At 28.8% G+C, this 10,148-nt stretch overlaps 1 non-coding gene across 1 annotated transcript; it reads left to right on the top strand.

Moving 5' to 3' along the window:
• Window positions 1–8,609: 8,609 nt before the first annotated feature.
• Trnae-uuc (transfer RNA glutamic acid (anticodon UUC)) lies at window positions 8,610–8,681 on the top strand. The gene has a single exon. It is a non-coding gene; the product is annotated as a tRNA-Glu (tRNA).
• Window positions 8,682–10,148: the final 1,467 nt, after the last annotated feature.

Genomic DNA, 10,148 nt, shown 5'->3' on the forward strand with positions numbered 1-10,148 from the left:
GCGCGTTAAACGCTCACCTCCACCGTCCAAGCTCCTCTTCCTACCTAACCAAATTTGAAAGAACCTACTAGGGCTGCCTTCGAAGTACGTTCCAAGAATCGGGACAGGTCCAAGTCTTTTAGTAGGTTATAGAGAGATTTAGCCGTTAAACCTCTCACTCCCACTTCTACCGCGTATAATTTACTTTATTACATATGACGTAAAATATATTTTTATTCTATATCCACACATTATGTTTGTCGTGACGCTAGTAGAATAATCTATAGACTCTAGATCTTTATAATAGATTATTTTTAAACAAAACTTCCATAAACTGTAACGAGCTTACGAGATTATACATATTGTGCCGATGGACCCGGCCCCCGCACGATAAATTCATTAAATGTCCAGAAATTTCGTTCCAATAAAAAAAAAACAATGTGATTATATTGTATATAAATTAAAATTCTTGTAAAATAATTAAGTACCTTTAGATTAATATCTGGCTTTGATTAGGATTGGAACAATATTAAATAAATAAACGTTTAATGCTTATGATCGGTGCATACAGGTGTTTAGGATTAGCTTTGTCTTTGAAAGTTGTGAAAATTCTAAATTGCTTAGTACTTTATAATATAATATATCGATGTATTCAACATTATTCGTAAATCTTACTATTACAATAGTGTATCATTGCCCTAAAATATGACATGGTAAGTTGATTAGGAATTGGAAATTTATGTAACTGTTTCCATTCAGTGACAGTTAATTACTGCTTATCGGATATTGCTGTGGCCATCAATGTCAACTAGCTATGGACAGTAATTGTGAAACAAGTTATAACTGAAATTGCAATACCGAGTAGGTTATTACGATTTCAATTAAGGTACCTTTACATATCTTAAAGTTGAAAAATGTATTAATCTTTAAACTAAGATGTGACGGTAATATTATATTAAGGGTTTTATAACATTCCTCATTTTAATTTTGAGTTGATTTTCTTCCGTTGCTTGAGACTAATGTATAAATGATGAAATAATAGTATTTTGTTTTGTTTTGCTGTTTTAAGTCGGTCTAATATGCAAATGGTTATATCCAAAAGAGCTATGATTAATTCGTTAACACAAAAGAGACAACACTTCGATATCTGTTACAATACTGTCATTGATCACAGTCACAATAATTAAAGTTCCTTCTTTATAAATGTATAACATACTTTAATTACTGTAATTTTTTTCCGTAACTTCATGATGCTGACAGCTCAATGTTAACGACCTTCAAAAATTTGATGGTTATTAATTTCTTAAAAATAAAATGTATCTATATATAAACTTATGTTTTATGTTCCTAATGTAAAATTAAAATTATAATGCGTAGTCCAATAATTGTCTAATATGAATTTATTATTGTTTATTTTTCCATGTGACATTTTTAAACTTAAAAATGGAAATATTTTAGTTTAGTTGACAGTCCGGCCGCTCAGAGGTAGAATTTTGGACAGATCATCATGCAAATTTAGGCATCGTAATTTTGGACCGGATTAAAATTTTTATATATGTTTATGTTTTGTTTACCTTATTTGTGATATCTTTAAAAATTCAATTATTATGCGTCTCATAATAAACGTTTTAATTTTGTTAGTAAAATAATTAACTATCGGTATTCAAAAGTTTGTGAAGTACTTTAGTAAATATAGAATTTTTTTTTCATTTCATTTATAATATTAAAAACTGTAGCATAACGTTTAATACAATTCAAATAATTAATCACCAATATACAAAGAAAATGAATCAACAAGAGCAGGACTCCATATGACTTTCAGAATATTTTGTATCATTCGTCTTAGAATTTGGTCATTGTGCTTTATACGAATACTATATTCATCCCGTAATTTCGACCTTCTTTAAATTTATCAGATTTTTAACTGTTTTCTTAATAATCTCTTTATAGATTTCTTAAAATCAAAAGGCTATTTACGAAATGCAATTTAACTTCCACATAAGTAATAAAAAAGTTGAGCTTGTTCTAAATAATAACCTTTGCTAGTGCGCTTATTTATGATATAAAAATGAATCACAAAATGTGTTGGTAAGCGCATAGCCCAACAACGCCTGGCCTGATTTTACCAGTTCTTTTTATTCAATGTTCGGTGAAGTTCAAGGATAGTTTTCACGGCGAGAAAAGTTCGAATTATTGCAGGGAAACCCCTAGAACAGCCCTTTTATTTTTCCCTACAAATGTATTTCTTTTATTTTAGTTTTGGCACGCGACATAAAGTGCATTAGTTTTCATGTCATTACATTTGTCAAACACAAATCACGTTACCAAAAGTGTTTTATTATTTTTAGTTATTAATTTATCAGGTTGACAGTTCCATTTAGGAGTATTTTTGCACCGACTATAAAATGAGTAGGAGCATAAAATTACCACATTCTAAACCAGTTTTGACAGAACAAAGTCTGTCGGGTCCGCTAGTTATATAATAATTATTATTTATAAAATGAAATGAAGTCTCAATTTCGGTTGGAAACTTCGAATTAAAAAACAACTAGCATTTGCATTTACAAGTTTTTTTATTTCATAAATCCTAAGCTGGAATATCTTGGTAAATACTTAAATGACACCGATGGCACAAACTTATCCAATATACTTATAAAGCCTTCTTAACGGTAACGTCTGTTTATACACTACAATAGTTATGGGAAAGGGAATATACGGGTGACAGTTAAAGTTTTACTGCCGAGAAAATCCCATCAGATATTTATGTCTCAATTCGGTTTCATTCATACATTACATTAAAATGAACCTTAGATTATTGTGGCTGAGATATAAATCTTATTATAATGTCATTGTTTTCACTATTTGGTTAAAATGGAAGATGTATGGTATGAATTTTTGTTATTTTAACTAGTTTTGTTAATGAGATGACATGTTTTTTACATTAAACTGAATATAATAGATTCAATTAGTTAATATAGAGCTATCTGTGTGTACATGATCTAATAACGAAGAATTGGTAATGGTAAGACTAAGGTTGTATGCTTTATATTAACACAAAGGTAATGTTAAAGCTGACATTGAATCAAAAACGATACATGCTGACATAGAAGAGAATACAGGTCAGAGATCATATCCAAGTATTTCTAGACGATGAAGTACACAAGAAAAATAACTTCACTTCATTCGAAGATATTAAGATCCCCATTCTTTCCTTACCTTGTGATATCTGGTTAATTTTTTAAGGAATTCCAATAAAAAATTAAAGTCTTCAGAATTTGCTACTTATAAAAGAGAATTAACTTGCATTAGTGTATGATTATATAAGTCTTTTGGGATTAATAAAGTCTTAACAAAAATAATATTTAGTGAAAGCCTCGAATATTATACGATTATAGCAAATAATCCATGTTTATTAAAAATATTGCAACTCTAGCAAATCTGTTTTTTTTATAACGTAAATAGATTACAAAGTGAATTCTTTTAAATATAACACAAGTGATAACAATCTTCAACAATATATTAATGTACAGTTATCTTTTATCACCCGGGTATATCTAATTAGTTATATGATTTTTACAATTGCTATTAAAATATTTTTATCAACAAAATAATATGAAACGAATATCACATTGTATTAAAGGTTTTTCGTTAAATTGTCTTAGTAGCCAACCTAAGTAGGTTGCATAGCTTCCTACTTCTTATTTTTAATATAAACTAGAAAATTTATGTAAGGCTTACAACCAAATATTTATTGCAATGCAAACGAAGCCTCCTATTTAAACTAAAAAAAATGCCATTTTATCAAACTGACGTCATTGACGTCATACTTTTGGTAAAGTGCTGGTAAATAATAGAAAAAGTCATTATTGTATGATTAAAATGACTACAAATTTTAAATACATGTAAATAAAAGGTTTTTTTTTGAGCCACTGGCTGATGACTTAATATTTTATACTGCTTTACTTTGTATAAAATTACATATAAAACGATTAAAAAATATATTGTTTTTAAATAGTAAATGATTTATATTTCTATGTGTATGCAATTCTACTGTACGTGTGTGTGTCACAGAACTCCTAACTGACTGTACCTATTTGAATGAATTACTTTTCATGTATTTGGGGAGCGACCCAGATGGCAGATGTGCAGATGAGCGGATGGAGCTGCAGTCTGTATCTAGGGTATTTAAAATGAAAAGGCTGCAAGATAGGTTACTATATGTATTGTTTAAGCTCACTTTAGGCAGTTCTCTCTGAGCGCAGTTGTTATGTTCAGCGGGCAATAACTATTTATATAAAACACACCTCAAGTAAAGTGTAAAAAATCTTAAAACCATGATCTTTCATATTTAAATTCCAAACTATACGTTTTTAAAAAAACAGACATTATATTTATATGAAAAATCAAACCATTTTTTATAAACTCATTCTATTTTGCCTGCTAGAGCCTTCATATAGATCAATAACTCATGTTATGTGTCAACAACTTAATTTTAACGATGATTGAAATTGTCGGAATTACTTTTTTTCAAATGGATTCCGAATCTCAGATCGGTCAAATTATTCAAAGTATTAAATCACATTTCTAAAGTAATAAACATTACTTAATTTTGTTTTCCTAAGTTATAAAGATATAAATTATGCGAAGTACTAAACGGATAAATATTTCAGTTGTGAATAGCACAGGCAATTAAAATATGGTGAACTATTAAAGACTTAACAATACACAGTCAACTCTAAATTAAAATAGTTTAATAGTTACTATGAATTGAATGTTAAACTGCGGCAGTTGAACATTCAAAAGGCATCAATCAATACTAAGGCTTAAAACCATGTTTATTATTGCTTATAATGAAACAGATCATTCGATTTAATAAGAATTATCTTTAAAAATAAGTAATAACTTATTTGTAATAACATAAGGCAGTCCAAAATTGATCTGCAAAATAATCTAAATCTATAAGACAGTATAAGTCATATATGGAGTTCTGAGAGTTCAAATTGATTTTAGTTTCTTGGGAAGTTTCTTCTATAATGTTTATTTTTCATTCAATTTATTTGTTTTCATTAACTATTTAAATAGGCTCAAATAAATTGACTTCAATTTAGAAATTCATATCCATAATAAATATATATTTGTAATTTTTGTTCTGAACGCGTTCCTAAATATATCTTACTCAAAAAAATATAATTGTCTTTCAGTGCCTTCTAAGACGTGGTTATTTTTATCATATTTTTTTATATAAACATTGAAAAAAACTTCAACAATAAACTTGTATAAACTATAATAGTCTTTTATATTATAAAACTAGCTGTTACCCGCGACTCCGTCTGCATAAGAAACAATGAAAAAACTTTTAAGCTCCTCCCACTCGAGCGTTATAATTTCGGGATGGGGATTTGGAATCCTGATAAAAAGTGCCCTAAGTTACACCTTATTGTTAAATTACTAAAATGGCTATAAAAAAATAGGGGTTGGTGATAAAAAATTAAAAATTTTGGGTTGTATGTATTTTTAATGTCACATTATAAAATAATAAAAACAAAAAATTTTGTAAAAAAAAAAATTAAGTGTGAACAACCCTTAAGGGTATGAAAAATAGATGTTGGCCGATTCTCAGATCTACTCAATATGCTCACAAAATTTCATGACAATCGGTCAAGCCGTTTCGGAGGAGTACGGGAACGAACATTGTGACACGAAAATTTAATATTATAAAATATAATGATGGTAATAAACTGTAATAAAATATAAACATCATTCGTTTGCATCATTAAGAATGTATTGTTTTTTAAGTATGTGCTTGTACATAATTTTAACAAACAAATTATACTTGTGATTTTATAATTTTAAGTTTAAAATTGTCTTTATTTTTTAAAATAAGCTTTAGAATATATCTTCAATTAAAATGTAAAAATTTTATTACATCAAGAGAAGCTATAAGTATGAAAATTTTAAATATTCCCAGTCTTTGTTTCATATTTTACCTTATTTACTTTTTTTTACAGAGTTTAATGGAAATAAAATATTGTTACAATGCTTTGAGTTTTTTAATATAAAATGTACTACTGATGGAATAATTTTTTGGACTAAAGGAATTTGTAATTCGTGATGAGAATATCGCAGCCTGATTGTGTTGTTAATAGGTTTTTCTTGGTATTTTTTTTTATTTTGCGTAAAAATTGCCAGGTTCAATTTTTTTTTCTCAAATGTGACTTGTAAAATATTTTATAATACCTATTTATACAAAAAAAGCATTGAAACTTAATTGAATAAAAATCATTCTTTACACACTATTTGTTCATGTTACACTAAGAAAAATGAATTCATATAAGCAAGTATTTTATTAAAGAGTATTACTAAGTATGAAGGAACTTTTATTCCGAACGGCGGTTGAAAACTAAGATTAAAATTTATTATATATGAGAAAGAAACAAATAAATATATGGGTAACACGAGAATTCAATAGAAGTTATTTAATTTTTATATACATTTCAAAAATTCAATAGATGAGCTATCGATAGACGACTACTTTAAACAGAAATAGGCTTTTGGTTATTCAACCGGAGGAATGATTTTCATAAACGGAGAAAGTGCTGAGATTTAATGTTTTTGGTTAGAAGGTCTACCGTCGGATGACCAATAAACCGGGATTGATGGTGTGAGACACAATGTGAAGGAAAGATATGAATTCAGATGTGACGGTCGATTGATGGGTATTGAAGAGATATGATACCTTTAGACCCGACATGAACTAGCAAATGCGGAGAGACGATGATATAAAAAAGCTTTTGGCACAAATGTATAAAAAAAATCAAATTTAAAATATAATATTTAACAGATTAATTGCTTTGAAATATATATATACTAGATTTAGATTAGTAGTTGCACTTATATACTTTATGAACAAGTTAAACTCTTTTGTGAGAGTTCATATAAGTTATTCTCGTTACTTACTATATTTATACTTACTCTCTTATATACTAACTCTCGTTATATACCAACACTCCTTGTACACTTACTCTACTTATATACTTACTGTACTTATAAACTTACTCTAGTTATATACCTACTCACCTTATATTCTTCCTCTACTTATAAGTATATATACTTACTTGCCTTATATAGTGAGTGAGTGAGTACTTACTCACCTCATATACTTACTCTCCCTATATGCTTATTCGCCTTACATACTTCCTCTACTTACATACTTCCCTTACTTATATACTTACTCGGCTTATATACTTACTCGGCTTATATACTTACGCTCCTTATATACTTACTCGGCTTATATACTTACGCTCCTTATATACTTGCTCGCCTTATATACTTGCTCGCCTTATATACTTGCTCGCCTTATATACTTACTCGGCTTATATACTTACTCGGCTTATATACTTACGCTCCTTATATACTTGCCCGCCTTATATACTTACTCCACTTATATACTTACGCTGCTTATATACTTACGCTGCTTATATACTTACGCTGCTTATATACTTGCTCGGCTTATATACTTACGCTCCTTATATACTTACGCTGCTTATATACTTACGCTCCTTATATACTTACGCTGCTTATATACTTACGCTGCTTATATACTTACGCTGCTTATATACTTACGCTCCTTATATACTTACTCCACTTATATACTTACTCCACTTATATACTTACGCTCCTTATATACTTGCCCGCCTTATATACTTACTCCACTTATATACTTACTCCACTTATATACTTACGCTGCTTATATACTTACGCTGCTTATATACTTACGCTGCTTATATACTTGCTCGGCTTATATACTTACGCTCCTTATATACTTGCCCGCCTTATATACTTACTCCACTTATATACTTACGCTGCTTATATACTTACTCCACTTATATACTTACGCTGCTTATATACTTACGCTGCTTATATACTTACGCTGCTTATATACTTACGCTGCTTATATACTTACGCTCCTTATATACTTCCCTTACTTATATACTTACTCGGCTTATATACTTACTCGGCTTATATACTTACGCTCCTTATATACTTACTCGGCTTATATACTTACTCCACTTATATACTTACGCTCCTTATATACTTGCCCGCCTTATATACTCATTCCACTTATATACTTACTCCACTTATATACTTACGCTGCTTATATACTTACGCTGCTTATATACTTACGCTGCTTATATACTTACGCTGCTTATATACTTGCTCGGCTTATATACTTACGCTCCTTATATACTTGCCCGCCTTATATACTCATTCCACTTATATACTTACTCCACTTATATACTTACGCTGCTTATATACTTACGCTGCTTATATACTTACGCTGCTTATATACTTGCTCGGCTTATATACTTACGCTGCTTATATACTTGCTCGCCTTATATACTTACGCTGCTTATATACTTGCTCACCTTATATACTTCCTCGCCTTATATACTTACGTTCCTTATATACTTACTTACACTACTTCTATACTTACTCTAATTATGTACTTTTTCTCTTTTATACTTACGCAAGTAAGCCAGCCAGCCTGAGCGACTTAAACCATATAACAATAACAAGTAAACAATTTTATTGTTATATTGTTTAGTGTTTAATAACATTTTTCATGTATATCCCGTATGGTCTAGTGGCTAGGATATCTGGCTTTCACCCAGAAGGCCCGGGTTCGATTCCCGGTACGGGAACGTGTATGTAATATTCAACGAATATTTCTTTTATGCTCTAAGATTTATTAAAATTATTATGATTAAGGCCAAAAAAAAGACTTTAATTTTAACTTATATACCATTTCGATACTTAATTTACATTATTTTTAGATCAAACCTTATTATTAATTTATCTTATATTATGTTCAATATTTTGAAACATACTCCCGCCACTTAAGCGTATATGGAAGACATAATTGAAGGACTGTACTAAAGTATGGATTGTATAAATGTGTTTAGTATATTCCGTGAATATCAGGTAAAATATAGATATATTAAATGTTGCCAAAAACATTATATTCTATCAATTTCCGACCTGTGTTTGTTTCACTTTTCAAATCACGTGTTCCCATGATATATCCTCTTTAGTCATTCCGAGCTACGAATTATTTCAAGCCTTCGAAAGACATGAAACACAATATAAGTAGTCATACGTCAATTTAGTTGTCAGCAGATAATTTTTAATGATAATGATCAGGCTTTTTGCTATGCGTAAATAGTTATTCAAAACGATTTAAAGTTTTTTTTTTATATTTGTTCTATGACATACATATTAATCAATCTAAGTACCATGGTTAAGAAAAAAGAGTAAAAAAGTTTTTTTTCCTTCCTTTACTACGAGGTTTATTGATTTTTTCAAAGTTTTAATGTATATAATTTTATTACTTTAGAAATTTCAATCATAATTTTGTCAATAAAAAGCAACATAAATAATAATTTAGATTTTAATCTCTGTTTACTTGAAACAAATTGGTCTCAAGCGAAATGTGTTTCGGGGTGGTTCGTGCAAAATTTGTCTTAGGATTAAGTACACCATTGACTTTAACGATAAGAGTAGAATGTAACGTCATTGCTGCAGCATTTGTTCTTCGGTAAACTTTAAAAATACGTAGTCTTAAAGGAACACTTCAAATATATAATATTGCTGAAAAATATTAATCGATTTATCATGGCTTTTGGTCTGGATATTAAACAAGTCAAAAATAAAATTCGAAATTCAAAAAGAAGCTTTAAAATAAATATAATGAGAAATACTACGAAAATCAAACATTTTCACTTGCTTTAAAAATTTTATATCTTATATAATTGATATAATTTTAATGCGTATACGAATACTTAAGTCTGTCATTAATTCTTTCATCAATATATTAACCATTTTATATTTTTTACAACTTAAAGTCGTTAAAGTAGTGGTGCCATAACTTGTATTACAGAAGTTATATCAGACTTTTCCGAAATCTTGAGAGTCGGAATTATAGTTCGTTTTGAAAAAAATACAATTATCTTCATCCCTTTCAAAATAATGAACATTTTTAATATTTAACAATAATGAAACCTTGCTTTAAATAAAAATCACTTACTACAAATTAAAATATACATATATTTTTCAAAGCAATTAATCTGTCAATTATATTTTTTAAATTTGATTTTTTTTTATACATTTGT

This window comes from Danaus plexippus (assembly GCF_018135715.1).
Source record: "Danaus plexippus chromosome 13 unlocalized genomic scaffold, MEX_DaPlex mxdp_15, whole genome shotgun sequence".
Classification (NCBI taxonomy): Eukaryota; Metazoa; Arthropoda; class Insecta; order Lepidoptera; family Nymphalidae; genus Danaus; species Danaus plexippus.